Source organism: Lontra canadensis, unplaced genomic scaffold (assembly GCF_010015895.1).
Source record: "Lontra canadensis isolate GAN:19392208 unplaced genomic scaffold, GSC_riverotter_1.0 scaffold37, whole genome shotgun sequence".
NCBI lineage: Eukaryota > Metazoa > Chordata > Mammalia > Carnivora > Mustelidae > Lontra > Lontra canadensis.
In genome coordinates, this window is record NW_022631031.1 from 11,055,863 (window position 1) to 11,074,184 (window position 18,322).

At 35.2% G+C, this 18,322-nt stretch overlaps 1 protein-coding gene and 1 long non-coding RNA gene across 3 annotated transcripts in view; one reads left to right on the forward strand and one right to left on the reverse strand.

Annotated features, from left to right (window-relative positions):
• The window catches only part of LOC116874482, a 115,890-nt gene that overhangs the window by 72,151 nt on the left and 25,417 nt on the right, over positions 1 to 18,322 (forward strand). The window lies entirely within an intron of this gene.
• The window catches only part of PKIA (cAMP-dependent protein kinase inhibitor alpha), a 94,680-nt gene that overhangs the window by 16,995 nt on the left and 59,363 nt on the right, over positions 1 to 18,322 (reverse strand). Inside the window, exon 2 of one of the 2 annotated variants that reach the window (XM_032869150.1) lies at positions 12,301 to 12,439. The exons of the other annotated variant lie outside the window; for it this stretch is intronic. The gene's annotated coding sequence lies outside the window, so the exon portion shown is untranslated. The remainder of the gene's footprint in view (positions 1 to 12,300; positions 12,440 to 18,322) is intronic. 2 annotated transcript variants of the gene reach the window in all.

Sequence of the window (18,322 nt, forward strand, 5' to 3'; positions counted from 1 at the left end):
GACCTGAGCTGAAGGCAGACACTCAACCAACTGAGCCACCCAGGCGCCCCTAAAATTTTTTTTCTTAAGATTTTATTATTTGTTTATTTATTTCGCACACAGGGGAGCAGGGATGGGGACAGGGGAGAGAATCTGAAGCAGACTCCCCACTGAGCACTGAGCCCAACATAGGGTTGGATCTCACCACTGGGAGATCATGACCTGAGCTGGACCCAAGAGTCAGATGCTTAACCCACTGAGCCACCCAAGTGGCCCTAGCTTGAGAATTTTTATTGTGTACTAAATATTCCACCATGATTGTCCTCAAAAACTCAAGTTTGGTAAGTTCAAAATGGATTCTCTTTGCTGTATTCTCCACCTCCACCCCCAAACTATTCATTATTCTCATTATTTTAGTGTGTATTACCATTATTTTCTCAGGCACCTATGATAGAAATCTTGTAACTGTCTTCAATTACTCCATGCCAATAATTATTCACATCTCATCTTTATATCTAATCATTTCTCAAACCTCATTGTTTTAATTCTAACTATTCAATGTCTATTTTATATTCTTCATTTCTATTTTTTCTCTGGTCACTGGTTTCATCATCTCTTTCTTGACTACTGCAATTATATGCTAATTACTTACTTAACTAAATGTATTCTCCAACTTAACATTCACACTATTACCAAAATAAACTTTATAAAACATAAAGCACTCAAAAATCTTCAGTTGCTCCTGGGAACCCACTCCAAACATAGTTCAGTTTTTGTTTTTGTTTTTTTTTTGCATGGCCTTCTAGAATTTGAAACCAACTTACTTTACTAATATCTTTCCCTAAACTATCTCTCTCATGCATACTAATTTTCATCCATAGCTACCACTTGCCATATATCTTGTCTTCTGTTGGTTTTCTAATGCTGTTTTCTCAACCTAGAATGCCCTTCTCTTCCAATGACAACAAAATTCTACTCATCTCTCAACCTGAATTTATAAACTACACCCTCTTTCTATCTCCAGGTATAATGAATAACTTTATTATAGTGTTTGTTTAATTTGGCACTGTGCAAGAATTAATTATTTTCCTGTTGCTCTTCTCTTATATTTTCCTTAAGATTTGGGTCTTTAATTTTTTAGTCCCTTACAGAGATTGGCACAGGATTTTCTATGTTGTTCATATATCTATAAAAAAACATTTTGTAGATGTGTTTTTAATTATCTTACTTAAACTCCTTATTGGTTAAATAAATTTGTCAAGGTTATACCATTGTTAATGGTAAAGGTCGTCTAAGAAAGTGTATTCCCTTGTTCTTATTCAGTTTTTTTCCTTTCTCAAAGACTTTCCCGCAATTTAGGGAGGTGAACTATAATCATTTCCTCTAATACACTTTTTCTTCTATATATTCTTAATTATAACAGTTTTTTCTTTTTAATAACAGCAATAAAAAGCACTCTAGAATTCCTAGTAATCTATCCTATTTTCACTGTACTGAGGGTTACCTCTTTTTAGGGGTGTTTTTAAAAATAAAAATATATATGTTTAAGTAGCAAATTAATGCATGGAATAATTTGTTCTGTCCTCTTGTTAGAGCTTTTTACATCACTTATTTAATATTTCAAGGGGTTTATAAATCATTTATCAGCTAATCTTTGCAACATCCCTGCTGAGACAGTCAATTAGCTGAAGAAGTACTGCTGGCTGGCAAGTGATAAGTAATATTACTTGCACTTTACAGATGAAGAAACTAAAGCAGAGAGAGGTAAATCAACTTGACCATGTCTTACACGGTCTGTGGTAGTACTGACATTAGAATAGGAGCCTGGGGTTATTCACATCAAAATTACAAAAGCATTAAAAGCCTAGGGCTGGTGCTATTCTTTATTATATAATGCTTTCTAAATCCTTTGTCTTACCTTTTTTTCTGGGTCTGTAGGATTCTAAGGAGGAAAGATACTTTTAACATCTATTCTTTCTCATTGAACTAAGACTATTTTTTTCTATATTAAATAAATATTTAGCTTTTGAAAGGATGTTAGAACACTGACACATTTCAAAATAATTCATTATTAACTTTCCCATCTTTAAAATAACAATGAATGGTCAAATTAAGCTCAGTAGTATTGTCTGGTCTGCTCCAAGTTGCAACAATGACCAAAAAAATAATGAAACAGCTATTGCTTACTAGTGCTTTATCAATAATAACAAAATATTGAATATATGCCAGATTCCACATTAAACAGTTCATGAGAATTATATAATTTAAATTTCTGAACAATTCTGTCAAATAGGTATTCTCATCATCTCACTTTTAAAGATGAAATAACAAGGATTTAGAAACATTAAGTAATGAAACTAGTAGGTAATTTAACCACTTACAAAACCACCTGTCATTTTCCAACATTTGTTTTGGAGCATGCTAAACTTCTGCTTTTTTTTTTTTTTTTTTTTTTTTTTTTTGGTCAGCAGTATTTCTTTTTAAGTATGTAAGAAGTTCACATACTGTTTTAAGACATTACCGGATGATATTTTATTAACATCCCTATAGTACCTGGCTTTTTAATATTATCATCTGATACACAACATAACTGACACCACTATCTTTTCCTTGATTTCTAGATTTGTTCAAGAAACATTTTACATTCCAGCTCCCACAGATCTGGTACTCATCCAGGTGATGGTCCTTTAGATGCCTCATTCAAGGCTGTCCAGCCTCTGACAGTAAAAGCACACTCACCAGGGACCAGGAGTTTGAGGAGGACTTACTAAATTGACACCTTAAAAAAAAACTGTTTCAAAATATGAAAAAAATCTGCAAAACTGAGATGAAAATTTTAAGTAATTTTTTCAAACATTAATATTTGTACAACTCATTAACTGCTACATTGCTCAAGTCTCATAGAGTTATCTATAAATTACACGGAGTAGGTGATGTGGATACATTTTAATACATCTGATAAGACATCGTGTAAAGCTTCCAAAAGTGCAGCTGTCTAGGACTGAGGAAGGTTTAAAAATGATCCTGTTCACAATGAACTAGAAGTGATTTCAGTAGGAGGCTGAGGCAGAGATGTTCGGACTAGACAGGGAAAGAGCAGGCATATGTTGTAGAGAGCTGTCTGGAATAGGAGGACCAGGAATTTGTGACTTATTGAATGGGGAACATGAAGGTAGAGTGCCCCTCAGTGAGAATCCTGGGATTGCTCCTAGATCTCTAACTTGGATAAGATGGCATTTTTTGGTAAATGCTAAAGGAAAAGCAGCAGCAGAAATAAGTCTAAGAATGGTACTTTAACATTTCACAATGTCACATTTTAAAAAATCTGGCATTCTTTTCTTTTCTCAATGAATGAAAAGCATTAATTGAAAACACACATTCACACACATGCTATTATCTCCTCTTCTGCAATCAAGTATTTTTTGCAAAATGTTTATCTATTCCAATTGAAACAGTGCTTAAGCACTCCAATATGCCTCTTTTCAGCCAAAAAAAAAAAGTTGCTATGATTATGTTATCACATATTTTAATATATGTATCATCATTGCCAATTATCTGCTTTGCAGATATGAGTTTTCTATATAGTATTTAATATCCTCTTTTATTGAAAATACCATTGTTCAGAGGCACCTTGGTGGCTCAGTTGGTTAAGTGTCTGCCATTGGCTCAGGTCCTGATCCTGGGGTCCTGGGATTGAGCCCACTGTCAGGCTCCCTGCTCAGCGGGGAGTCTGCTTCTCCCTTTCCTTCTGCCTCTGCCGCCCACTTGTGCTCTCTCTCTCTTTCAAATAAATAAAATCTTTTTAAAAAAGTGAAAAAAAGAGACAATGTCATTGTTTAGTATTATAATGTTTTTTATGTTTATTTTATGTCCAAATGTTAGAAGCACTTATTAATCTCTTTATTAATGGAATAATCTTCAGCACAATGTTTAATACTCTCTTTCTCTACCATCATTATATTTTAAGATTTTTCATACATCACTTCATGTGGGATTTTCAGAATTTTCAGGCTTTTTGAAATTAGTAGGATAGGCTCCAGAGAAAAAAGGGAATGCTGAAGAACAGCAACATAAATTAAATAAATACTTAAAGAAATAAAAAATGTATTAGCCACTGAGAAATATGTATGAATATTTACATCATATATAGTAGTTATATAAAGAATAGTTTTAAAATGAGATAATCACAAAGCAAACTATATTAAAATATGAATTTTATGATGTGGTAAAATCACTATTAATTAAGTTTTTTATAAAATGAGAAGGCAAATAGTAAGTGCTTTTTTGTTTAGGAAACAAGTTGTTATTATGAGAAACCTCGTGACATTTTGTAGATTGTCAAAATCACCTTGATATCAATATCAAGCATCTCTATTATCAACTCTATTATCAGTACTGAAAATTATCATTATGGCACAATTTCATTATTAGGAACATTTAAGAAACATTTAAGGTGATAAATATTGATTTTAATAAATAGAAAAACAACTTATATGATGAAGTTACAATAAACTGAGAATTTCAAAGATCTCAAAATAGAGATATTTCATCAACCAATGTATAAACTACTTGAGCATGGAGAATTTCTATTTCTCTTGTTTGTCCCCCAAATTTTGGAAAATGTTTTAAGTACAGTGCAGGGTACTAAGTAAGTATTTAACAAATAACATTTTTTGAGTTCATTACCTTTGTGGTACAAATTAGGATTTCCTTTTATACTGACATAACCAGAAAATTTTGATTTCAGCACAATGAATTATCAATGTCTTTAATTTCCACAATGTTTGTGTCAACAAAACTTATTCGAGTGATAATTAGAAGTCCCCATGCTTATCCTATCTTGTAGGCTTTCGTTTTTGCATATCACTTCATTAATTTACACCACCTTTTGGTATTTTTATAGCACAGCTAAAGAGTATTAAAATACATAGAAGCATTTGCCAAAAAACTCTAAATAAAAGACAAATATCATATGATTTCACTCAAATGTGGAATCTGAAAAACAAAACAAATAAACAGGCAAACAAAAAGCAGAATCAGACCTATAAATACAGAGAACAAACTGATGATTGCAGGGGTGGATAGGCAAAATGGGTGAAGGGGAGTGAGAGATACAGGCTTCCAGTTACAGAATGAGTAAATCACAGGAATAAAAGGCACAGGAATATAGTCAATGATAATGTTAATAGCATTGTATGGTGACAGATGGTAGCTATACTTGTAGTGAGCAGAGCATAATGTGTACAGTCTTGAATCACAATGTTGTACACCTTAAACTAATGTAATATTGTATATCAAGTATACTCAAATTAAAAAAAAAAACAGATCTCAGATATGAAATTAGAGCCGTGCTTGCTTATACTTCTAAGTGCTTCAGCTAAAGCAAGACCTTCAATCCTGCTGCACATATAAATCACCTAGGATGGCTTTTAAACTTACCAGTGGTTGGCCCCACTATCGTATCTGATTTTCATCTAGATGACAATAATAACTTTTTGATTGAAAACTTTATTTCATGTTTGCAAAGGCAGCATAGCAGTTAATACAAAATGTGTTTATATGTGTATTTGCACACACACACACAATCCCTAGTGCTTTGAAAATTATGGGACAGGAGTAGTCATAAATATTCAGATAAATTCCATTTATCAGTTTATTAAAGTACAAGGAAGCAGGGAAAATAATTCAAAGACAAGTCTTTTGGTTTCTATTTTTTTTAAAAAAAGTCATGTAGAAATCTTTAGGAAATGAATACAAAATGGTGGAACATAAAAATCCTGTTGTTTTGTTTACTCCCTAGTCTACGGCAGTGCAAACAACAGAAGTTAATCTGGAATTTAAATTAAGTTTAAATTAACAGCCAAACATTAACTTGCCATGTATTTTTTCTGAACAAATCACATTTTTGTTCTCTTCCTTCTGTCTTCATCTCCCTTTAAGTTGTGTCAACCGTACTGTTCACCATGTTGCCCCTAACACTTACTTTCTCTACTAGAATGTGTTTCTGTACTTATTATTATTCAATAATTCAACAGTAAAAAATTGTAAATGCAGGCAGAGGCATTTCAAGAAGGAAAGAAAATGTCCTTACGTATTTTTAACAACAACGAAAAAAAAAAGCAGCTCAAAATGAGTTATAAAACAGCAAAATTTTTAAAATTTAGTTATAGCTAAATTTTATAGTGAGTTATCATACCTCTTAAAGAAGCAAAAAGGGTAAGGCATAGAAGAAATGTGTTGTTCAGGGAGATGAAAATAAGAAGGTATTACAAGCTACTCTATGCCATCCATGTTCAATGGATTTAGAAGACAGAGGTTTGAGTGCATCATTATTACTTGTTTTACCATATTATGCGGGGCAAAATACTTAATTTATTGGGCTTCAGTTTTCATGTCTTCAAAATGTGAGTTCCCGAACTAAGAAAATACTTCAAAGCTTTACTAGGCCTAAAAGTCACTGATCTTAGTGTCCTTGTGCCCTTTACAAAGGCCAAGTTTCACAGAAGATAGTATATTTCTAAATGCTTTTAGAGAAAGAAAAAGCTATATTTAGAGAGTCTGTTCAGTGTTCATGGGTGTCCTCAAGTCTTAATTCTATTTTTAGCCAGGTGTAGAACAGTAGTACAAATTTGCTTTAACTAATAACTGCCCAGATTTCTTGGAGTTAAAGATAAGTTTTTCATTATTCCAAATGTTGACTTAGGAAATTGCTGAAAACAAGAATTGTTTTAATTTATTTACTGAATTGCCCCACTGTTACATGGTCTGACCTGAAATGTGATTTACGGGGTTGCATTTTGGTTTGGACATGCAGTCTTTATCCTTTTGTTTCATTGTAGACCTCTTATAGGATAAACATGTGCAACTGTTTTGAGCTCCTTCTGCGAATGTTCCTTACAGTTTTTTGTTTTGTTGTTTTGTTTATGAATTTCAGGCTGATTTACTCCAATTTGAATGTAGGTAGGAATTTATAAATTTCTCAAGAAACTATTTTCATTCTTATGAATCTTACTGATTTTATTTTAATACAAAGAAGACTTTATCAGATTCACATACATTTGATCGAATAAAAAACAAAAGAAAACAAAAACAGCATTAGGGAAAAAACCCAAAAACCTCAAAAGGAAAATGATATAACTGGCAGATGTTTATGATGTTAGTAAGAGATATCCGCATAAATAGACTGAGAAGAGGACTACCATTGTAAAATTTTAACTATGCTAGTCTCCAGGAGGAGGATTACCTGAATTCAGCAGTTCTACTTTTTGGTATATATGGTTAAAACACATCTTGCACATGTATTCCAAGAAACATTAAAATAAATGTTCATATAGGTGCTGTTCATAGTATGTCCAAAACAGCTCAAATATCAACAGAATAATAAACACAATGAAATATTATATAGTAGTAAAAATTAGTGAACACTAACACAACATGGATGAACCTTAGAAACATAATGTTGAGTGAAAAAAACAAACACAGAAGGCTACATAAAATATGAGATCAATTTTATAGAACTCAATAATAAGCAAAATCACATATATAGTTTAACAAAACATAAAAACTAAGTGAATGTTGAACATAAAAAAAGTTATTTGTCAGTTATTTGTTTGATGAAAGCAGGAAGGTGGGATCAGAGTAGAGCACAATGATTCAGCAGTTTAGATTCTAATTCTTAGTTTTAGTGGTGTGTTTGTAGTATATTTTATTATTATATCTCATAACTTAATATATTTGAATATATTCTTTTGTGTGCATTAAGTATCATATAATAGTATTTTTAAAGTTAAAATCCCCAGGGTGCCTTGTGTGGCTCAGTCGGTAAAGTGCATTTGGCTCAGGTCATGATCCCAGGGTCCTGGGATGGAGCCCCATGTTGAGCTCCCTGCTCAGCAGGGAGTCTAGTTCTCTTTCTGCCCCTCCCTCCGCAGCTCATGCTGTCTCTCTCTCTCTCTCTCTCTCTCTGTCTAAAGTAAGTAAATAAAATCTTTAAAAAAAAAAAAAAAAGTTAGGCGCCTGGGTGGCTCAATGGGTTAAGCCTCTGTCTACGGCTCGGGTCATGATCTCAGGGTCCTGGGATCGAGTCCCGCATCGGGCTCTCTGCTCAGCCTGCTTCCTCCTCTCTCTCTCTCTCTGCCTGCCTCTCTGCCTACTTGTGATCTCTCTCTGTCAAATAAATAAATAAAATCTTTAAAAAAAAAAAGAGTTAAAATCCCCTATGTACCAAAGATAACCCCTAGTCATTAATTATAGAGAGGGAGTCTGCTTTGACACACATAACTATTTACTTATTAATCTTTTAAAGTTGAAATCATCCAACTATGAAAGTTTTCCCTCTTCTTATGAGTACTTTATTTTCTATAAAGAGACCTACTACTTTGGGGCAATTTTCTGTCTTTATTTAACTGATAAGTAGCCCTGTGGCTGCCAGGAATTTTAAAAACAACTGATAACTGGAATCTCCTGCCCCAAGAGAATACAAAAAAAAGGTGGAGTGGTGGAGGTATTCTCATACATTATTGATAAATACATACAAAGATAAAAATGTTAGAAAGCTATTTCCCTAACTAGGAACTTAGTTTTATTAATAAGTACATTGGAATATCATACATTATTAAAAAACCAAAATAATCAAATATGAGTAGATTTCCTCTTATTTTGCAGTGAGTTCCTGGACTATTTTATTTTATTTATTTTATTTTTTTAAGATTTTACTTATTAATTTGACAGAGAGAGATCACAAGTAGGCAGAGAAGCAGGCAGAGAGAGAGAGAGAAGGAAGCAGGCTCCCTGCTGAGCAGAGAGCCCAATGGGGGGCTCGATCCCAGGACCCTGGCATCATGACCCGAGCCAAAGGCAGAGGCTTTAACCCACTGAGCCATCCTGGGTGCTATTTTAGATTGTTACTTAATCTTCATATCTGAGAGACAGAAAGAGAGACATTGTGTGTGTGTGTGTGTATTTGGTTTCGTGGAAGCTGCATTATGTGAAAATTTATTTTTTTTAATTAAATGGCTTTTATTGTCCCTTAGGAATGCAAAAGACAGCAAAAGCAGATTACAGAGAAGTAGCTAATGCAGTACTATGGCTATACCTGTGGAAAAGTATAAACAACTTTAGAATTTAATGATTTTGAAATTGTCCTTACCTTGTCATTATAAAAATGCTCCAAAAATCATGTTTTGCAAATAATATGGCACAGAAGTTTATGAGGGGATTTTCTGTCTATATGTGAGTCATTTAATAGTATGTCTAATGTAGGTACTATGCCTAACTGTAATGGGATGATATATAAATGATGAAAACTAGAGAGATTCTCTACAAAGCCGTAGTAATCAAAACAGCATGGTACTGGCACAAAAACAGACACATAGATCAATAGAACAGAACAGAGAGCCCAGAAATAAACCCACATTTATTTGGTTAATTAATCGTGCACAAAGCAAGAATAGCAATGGGAAAAAGACTGTCTCTTCCATAAATGGTGCTGGGAATTGGACAGCTACATGTAAAAGAATGAAACTGGACCACTTTCTTATACCATATACCAAAATAAACTCAAAGTGGATTACAGACCTAAATGTGAGCCTGAAACCATAAGAACCCTAGAAGAGAAAACGGGCAGTAATTTCTTCAACAGCTGCAGCAACACTTTTCTAGATATGTCTCCTGAGGCAAGGGAACAAAAGCAAAAATAAACTATTGGAACTACATCAAAATAAAAAGCTTTTGCATAGCAAAGGAAACCATCACCAAAACAAATAGGCAACCACTGAATGGGAGAAGATATTTGCAAATGATATATCCAACAAGGGGTTAATATCCAAAATATATGAAGAACTTATACAACTCAATACCAAAAAGACAAGAATCTGCAGCACCTGAATGGCTCAGTCAGTTGAGCAATTGCCTTTGGCTCAGGTCATGACACCAGGGTCCTGGGATTGAGTCCCACATCGGGCTCCTGGCTCAGCAGGGAGTCTGCTTCTCCCTCTGCCCCTCCCCTGCTTGTGCTCTCCCTCATGCTCTTCCTCGCGCTCTTTCTCTCTCTGACAAATGGATAAATAAAAAGTTTTTTTTTTTTAAATTAAAAAACAAAACAACAATCCTATAAAAAAATGGGCAGAGGACTAGATAGACATTTTTCCAAAGAAGACATACAGATGGCAAACAGACACATGAAAAAATGTTCGACATCATAATAATCATCAGGGAAATGTAAATCAAAACCACAATGAGCTGTCAGAATATTTAAAATCAAAGACAAGAAATCACAAGTTTTCATGAGGATGTGGAGAAAAAGGAACCCTAGTGCATTGGTGGAAATGTAAATTGGTACAGCCACTGTGGAAAACAGTATGGAGGTTACTCAAAAAATTAAAAATAGGGGCGCCTGGGTGGCTCAGTGGGTTAAGCCGCTGCCTTCGGCTCAGGTCATGATCTCGGAGTCCTGGGATCTAGCCCCGCATCGGGCTCTCTGCTCAGCAGGGAGCCTGCTTCCTCCTCTCTCTCTGCCTGCCTCTCTGCCTGCTTGTGATCTCTCTATCAAATAAATAAATAAAATCTTTAAAAAATAAAAAATAAAAAAATAAAAAAAAATTAAAAAAAAAAAATTAAAAATAGGTATACCATATGATCCAATAATTCTACTACTGGGCATTTACTTAAAGAAAACAAAAACACTAATTTGAAAAGATGTGCAGCCTATGTTTATTGCATCATTTTTTCCAGTAACCAATTATGGAAGCAACCTAAGTATCGATCAACAGAGGAAGAAAGATGCAGCACACACACACAAAGGAATATTACACAATTATCAAAAAGGATGAGATCATGCCACTTGAGAAAAAAATGGGTGGATCTAGAGGGTATTATGTTAAGTGAAATAAATCAGACTGAGAAAGACAAATACCATATGATTTCACTCATAAGTAGAATCTAAAGAAACAAAACTAAAACAAGTAAACAAAAAGCAGAATCAGAACTATAAATACATAGAACAAATGATGATTGCCCTAGGAAAGGAGAGTGAAGGCGTGGGTAAAATGAGTGAAAGGGAGTAGGAGACACAGACTTCCAGTTATGAAATAAGTAAGTCACAGGAATTAAAAGCCCAGTATGAGGAATATAAACAATGATATTGTAACAGTATTGTATGATGACAAATGGTAGCTACACTTGTAATAAGGTAACTTATAGAGATGCATAGGGTAACTTATAGAGATGTCAATCACTATGTTGTACATAATGTAACATTGTGTGTCAACTGTACTAAAAAAAAATTTAAACTAGATAAATTCTTCAGCTATATCACCAGTGTGATAGGATTTCATCTCATGGATACTTTTGCCATAGATCCTCACAAATACGGGGTCTGTGTTGGTCTTATAATTATCCTTAGAATCATGGGGACTTATCCATTCTTCCAACAAATTTTATTGCTTACATTCCATGTGTCAGTTACAGTGCTAGGTCCTGAGAATACAGAAGTCAACACACAAGGAAATACAAGGATAAAAAATATTTTCTAACATGTTAACTTTTTTCATTCATTCATCAGTAAGTTATTCCCCAGGAGTCTTATATTGAGTCTGAGTAGGGATCAAGTGATATGCTAAATACTGAGTATGTAACTGCAAATGAAATGGATAGACCCTGATTTTGATGTCACTACTGCCTTTTGTCTTGCCATATAATGAGACATCTTTTATTATTCTTTTTGCCTTAAGTTTTTATCTCAAATTTTGCTAATGAAATATATAAAATTGTTAGTAGGATTTTGACATGCATAAATAAATAAGGTACTCTTTCCCATGCCCCATTTTCCTCCCTTTTAACTCCTATGTGCAGTCACATTTTGCCAAGACCAAAAATAGATGTATCCCAACAAGAATCAAGCTGATTTCCTCACAAAACTAACTGGAGCTGCTCCTCACTTAAAAGACTACTTGATGTCATCATGGCCATTTTTTAAATAAGCAACTAGAAGATCATGAAGACAACCTAGAAAATGACTTGACTTAGGAGAAAGTAACAAAGAGATTTATCTGCTGCTCCACATGTCTAACCTCCTAGGATTAAGCCAGTCACCAAGATCACTACATGTACTAGGCAACAAGGAGCTAAAAATGGAAAAAAAAACATCATACTGTTATTGTATTCATTTTCCTCCAAGGTACTCTCTGATAAACACCACAACTGCCAAGGGAATTGCAAACAGCTTTCTTGTAGGTTATATATCTGTCTTTTTCCAGGTAGTTCTATCCAGCCATCAACACACTTTATTTAAGGTGGTTGAATGTGTGAGATTAGTGTTCCTACCTGATTGGAAACCTTCTTGTCCTTAATTCATTGGCTATACTTGATTTTTTTTTTTTTTTTTTTCCCGTGGATCACACCTTCAGACTTCTACCAGAAACTGCTCCTCTGGGAAAACCAGACCTTCCAGAAACTCAATAACCTGAAATAGAGACAGCGAAAAAAGGGACATTATCTGTACTTAGAGATTTCAATTTTAAAATTTAAGTAAATGTCCAAACGTAGGTCTCCTAAACAGTATAATAACTTAAGGGGAATCTACAGTTTATAGGTTTGAATACTCACAAGTGAACATATTATGACAAGAGTACAGGCTGCATTTTGGGATTTCAATCCAAGCAAAAAAAAATCCAAAAACAAAAAAGCCATTATCCTTTGTCTATTAAACACAAAAGGCAAAAAGGGCAAGTTTTCTTTTTCTTTATAATTTACTTCCTTTCCTTCACAGACCTGTACTCCTGGGGCTAGTAATACATTATATGTTTATAAAAAAATTAAGAAAAAAAATTTACTTCCTTTCTTCAGTCTTCATCTAGATCTTTAGTAAATTATTAATTTGACTAAATTTAATTATTTATAAAATAAACATACAAATTTAACAGAAATATATTTCAGAGACCTTTAATATGTAATATCCATTGCACACATGCACCATGAACTTGTCTTTTCAAGCACTGATGCACACAGAAGTGTCTGTGTCTCAGGGAAGGCACACACACTTTTCTTTTGTGCTGGGGTGGTAGGGAGAGAATAAATCTGTTGACTGCTGGTCAGTGATATAGAAAAATAGACATTAGGGTAAAAGGAAAAACTGCAAGTAAAGAAAGCTGTGCTTCCAAAATAATATTAGCAGTTTTCTGAGTAGCTGAGGAAACAGTCTCCTCAAATTATAGTCACACTTGTTACAGACCATCTGCCCATAAATTCCACAGGACAAGGGGAGATGGAGAGGAGAAGGGAGTTGAGGGAAATTGGAAGGGGAGGTGAACCATGAGAGACTATGGACTCTGAAAAACAATCTGAGGGTTTTGAAGGGGTGGGGGATGGGAGGTTGGGGGAACCAGGTGGTGGGTATTAGAGAGGGCATGGATTGCATGGAGCACTGGGTGTGGTGCAAAAACAATGAATACTGTTACGCTGAAAAGAAAAAAAAAAATCTTATGTGAAAATAAGAAAAAAAAAAATCCACAGCATCATTAATGGAAAACAAATGGCACTATATTATCTTTCCTTTATCCACTGGCCATTCTCATATAAATTATTTTTCTCTTCAAAGTCATGTTCTTTCCTGTATGTTTACATTAGGATCTTGGAAGAGTGACACATAATGAGCCATGCCTGGGTACATTTACAGTGATGGCTCTGTAAGGAGCACTGGATTATTAAGAGGCTATACATTGTTGAAATTGTTTTAGGTTGAGTTCCCTTAAATCAGAACCTGAGAAAAGAATTTGAATGCAAACTGTTTATCTGGGAGGTAGTCCCAGGAAACTCTGAAGTGGAGTAGAAACTGAGAATACAGGCATAGAAGAAGGCAAACAGTGGTGCCTTACTGAAGAGATTACTCCGGGGGGGTCTACTGTCCTTCAAGGGAGTTCTGTGAGATATAGAGCATGACTCAGAGTTATCCCAGTAATGGGTGAGAAACTTGAAGTACTTCTCTTCCAAACCCCCTCTATCATGGTTGAAAGTCACACCCAGATACATTAACTCTTGGACACTTCTGGCCAGCTCTAAGGTAGATAATTACAGGTAACAGCATGATTTTATCAGTATATACATAATAATGATGAGTGCTGAGGGAGATAGGACAGGAGCACTGACAGCATCTGATAAGGGGGGTGGGTAGGTATTAATGACTAGCTCGCAAGTCCAAGTGGAAAAAAAAAAGTCCTTGGGTTAATGGTTTGACTTTGGGGAATTTAAACACTGATGTATCAATAACAATTTTCTTTATTAAATCTTTATTAAGTCTAAGATACTAATGATGTGGGAAACAAAGGCAGAAGAAAAAATATTAAATTTCCTTACCACCTACAGCCATTGACAAGTCCTTGAAAAAGGCAGAGTGACATTCTTCTCAACTGCCTAATTTTTGAGACTTTGCTAAGGGCAAAAGGCAATACTGGCCCGACTCCCAGCCTGCCCCCAAGATCCTATAAGCTTACTTTAACATATATAAATTCTTTTGGAAACTTCCTTTAACTCTACCCTCCCCCATTCAAGATACATGTTGGCAATCATCCCCCAAGCATATGGCCCATCGATACACATCTGAAGGGTCTCATGACTCAGGTTTTATTAGACATTAATAAATGACCTTTTCCCAACAATAGCTAGCTCCCTCAAGGTGCTGGAAACCTTGCTTCCAAAATTTCTTAGAGACTTATGCCTAGCCCCTCCCAACTTGAAAGTACATAATGGGGCACTCCTCATGACCCCAGTGCAACACTTTTTGTCCGCGGTGCTCTCCCCATGCTTTAGATGGGAATCCATTGAAAGACTTTTTTTTTTTTTTTTTAAGATTTTAAGTAATCTTTACAGCCACCATGGGGTTCCAACTCGCAACCCTGAGATCAAGGGTCTAAATGCTTTATCACCTGAGTCAGCCAGCCCCCCCCCCCCACCCCTGCCCAAGGATTTTAACTGGAAAGTTAAAGTTAGAAGAAAGAGAAAAGTTGATTCAAATAACATGATCAGTTGTTTTTGTAAGAAAAATTTGCTTGTTTGTTTCAGTTTTAGAAAGATCACTCTGGAAACACTGTGGCTGGAATGCTGGGGAAGGGTGATGGCAATTCTGGATATAGAAAGATTAATTAGCAGTCCATTAATATAAGTCAAACAAGAAAGAAAATATAAAATTTGTGGATTTGTGACTGACAGTTCTTTCAGTACTTGAAAAATGTTATGCCAATGTCCAGGCTCCAAGTTTCAGATTAGAAATATGTTGCCATTGGAACTGGTGTTTCTCTATAAGTAATATATTGCTTCTCCTTGTCTGCTTTCAAGATTTTTTTGTCTTTATTTTTTATAAGTTTAATTATGATGTGTTTTGGCATGGATATCTTAGTTTACCCTCTTTGGAATTTCTCAGGTTCTTAAATCTGCAAATTTATGTTTTTTAAAAATTTGGGGACTTTTTAGTCACTCTTTTTGAATACTCTTTCAGTCTTGTTTCTTTTCATTCTGGGACTTTGGTGATATGAATGTTAGCTCCTTTGTTATTGTTCCACAGAATCTTGAGATCCTTTTCCTTCATCACCTCCATCTTCCAGTCTATTTTTCGGATTTGATGAAATCTATTGATCTATTCTCAAGTTCATGATTCTATGCTTTGTCATCTCCACTCTACTCTTGAGCCAGTCTAATGAGATTTTTATTGTGGTAATTATTTTTTCTGTTCTATCTATTTTCATTTATTTTTATTGTTTTAACTTCTAGTTCTTTGCTTACATATTCTATTTTCCCCCATTTATTTCAAGGAGTATGTAATTGCTTATTGAAGCATTTATAGGATAGCTTAAAATCCTTGTTAGATAATTTTAACATCTGATTTATCTTGGTGTTGGTGCATGTTGTTGGTCTTTTCTCATTCATTTTGTGATTTCCTGGTTCTTGGGATGATGATTAATTTTCAATTATATCTTAATATTTTGAGTATTACATGGCTCTGAATGCTATTTAATCTTATTATTATTTTAAGCAATAAGACCCCTGTATTGAGATGTGACATGAGGACTGGAGATGGAAATAAGTATATACAGCTTTCCACTGGGCCCTATTGACAATATCCCAGCAAAAGTGGGGACTCACATTGTTTAATTGCAGACAGATGGAATAGAAATTCAGGTCTCCTCTTGCCCTGCTAATACCTGCCCCTTTTCAAAGTGGGACTATTCATATCATCTTGCTGCCTTTAAGTGGGACTGGATGTTCAGCTCCCTAGCAGGTTCCCTGACATTAGGGGAGGTGGAAGTGAAGTGTTAACTGTCCTTCTTCACACCATCTCATTTCATTTTGTTGATGCTGGTTGTGGGTAGAGGCTCAGTTCTCTTACTGACGCCAGGGTAGGGTGGGAAGAAGAGAACTGCCAATTAGCCCTGCTTTGTGCTACCTCATTTTATTTTGTTGCTTTAGGATAGATATAGGTATTCAGCACCCTACTGGGTCTCACTGACACCAGGCATCGGGGAAAGCAGAGTGCTTACTATCTCCAATTTGCAACATTCTGTTATTGATTTCAAGTAGAGGCGGAGGCTAAGCTCCCAATTTGGACCCTAAGACTATGTGAGGGCAGTTCAGTGTTAATTAGCCCTATCTTATGTTTCTTTGCTGAGGAATAGGTGTGGAGGCTCAGCTCACTGATGGACCACACTGAAATAACCTTCACAGAAGAATCAGAGTGCTGCCTGCTTTTGAAGTGAGATGGTGTGGAAGATCAGTTCTTCACTTGGTCCCACTGAAACCGGGGAGTATAGGTGGTAGGTGAAATTTTTCCATTGCATTTTGGCTTGAGCACAATATGTATTGCCAAAATGGTTTTCTTTTGTTAGCAACCCTTTTCCTCATACTTTGGCTGAGGAAACCAGATTTTCCTTGAAGCTTTGTCTCTTGTTTTTTTGGTGGTTATGGATTGGAGGAGGTTCCTGCAGTGCACTGTGCAGGATAAATGAGAAGCAGTAGGAAACAGGACGTCATCACCATATTATTCCTCAAGTCGCAAGGTCCTTAGTAAGTCCACCTTCTTATTTCCATCTTTCAGTGTCTTCCTACTCTTGTTTGTTATGTTATGTTCAAGGTTTTAAGTTTTAAGGCAGTTTTAAGTATAAGGAGAAGGGAGAAATGAACTACTCTATCTTGTGGGGAGCAGATGTCTGGTAGTCTACAGGTGTAAGAAGGGCAAATTTTCACACTTTTAATGGAGCCTGGATGGCTCAATTGCTTAAGTGTCCAACTCTTGATTTTGACTCAGGTCATGATCTCAGGGTCATAGGATTGAGACCTGCATCAGGTGCCATGCTCAGCAGGGAGTCTGCTTAAGATTCTCTCTCCCTCTCCCTCTGCACCCTCACTCCCACTTGCTCTCTATCTCTAAAAATAAATAAATAAATATATATTTTTTAAAGTACTGATTTTTACACTTTTAAAAGTCAAGTGTTTTATTGGACTTGAAATTTAAAAATAAGCAAGGAATGAGGCAAGAATGATAATAATAATGGTAATAGATCAGAGTTGGAAACTTCAGTATACATTCATGATTAGCTTAATATAGGCACACATGGTTATACATAGAAATGTTTATAGATATGAGTATATACATGCTTAGTATAAAACATATATTTCTTTGCTCAGTCAGCTAAAAAGACCTAGAAACAATGACACCCTACCAGCAATGAGCATACCTTCTATCCTGGTCTTAGAGTCTTCTACCATTCCCAATAAAAGGATCTAGGAAAAATGACTGACGCTAGGGCTGGGATGATAAATATAAAAGATGAGCCTAGACTATCTTTCAGAAAAAAGCTCTCCATTCCTTGGTTGTGGGCTAAGCATTATGACTTTCTTCCAAAGTGTACAGTATGGAATTGGGGAAAAGAGTAACTTTATAATAGAGAAACCTGAAAAACCCTACCTCAGCCAGATGATCAAGGTCACCCTCAGCAGTCATACATAAATCATGTTGAGAGTATGTATGCTTGATGTGATCTGACAAAATGGCCCTTCTACTCTGCAGTCTTTCCCCCTAGACACATAATCCTAATCTCATCATGAGAAATGCATCAAACAAATTCCACCAGTGGTATTGTACAAAAACCTGATTTATACTACTCAAAATTCTTGAGATCATCAAAACCAGGAATGTCTGAGGAACTATGAAAATCAAGAGGAGCCTAAGGATATATGGCAACTAAATGTAATGTATTACCCTGGATAGAATCCTGGAACAGAAAAAGGACATTAGGTAAAAGCTAAAGGAATCTGACTGAAGTACATACTTTAGTAAATGATAACGTATCAATATTTG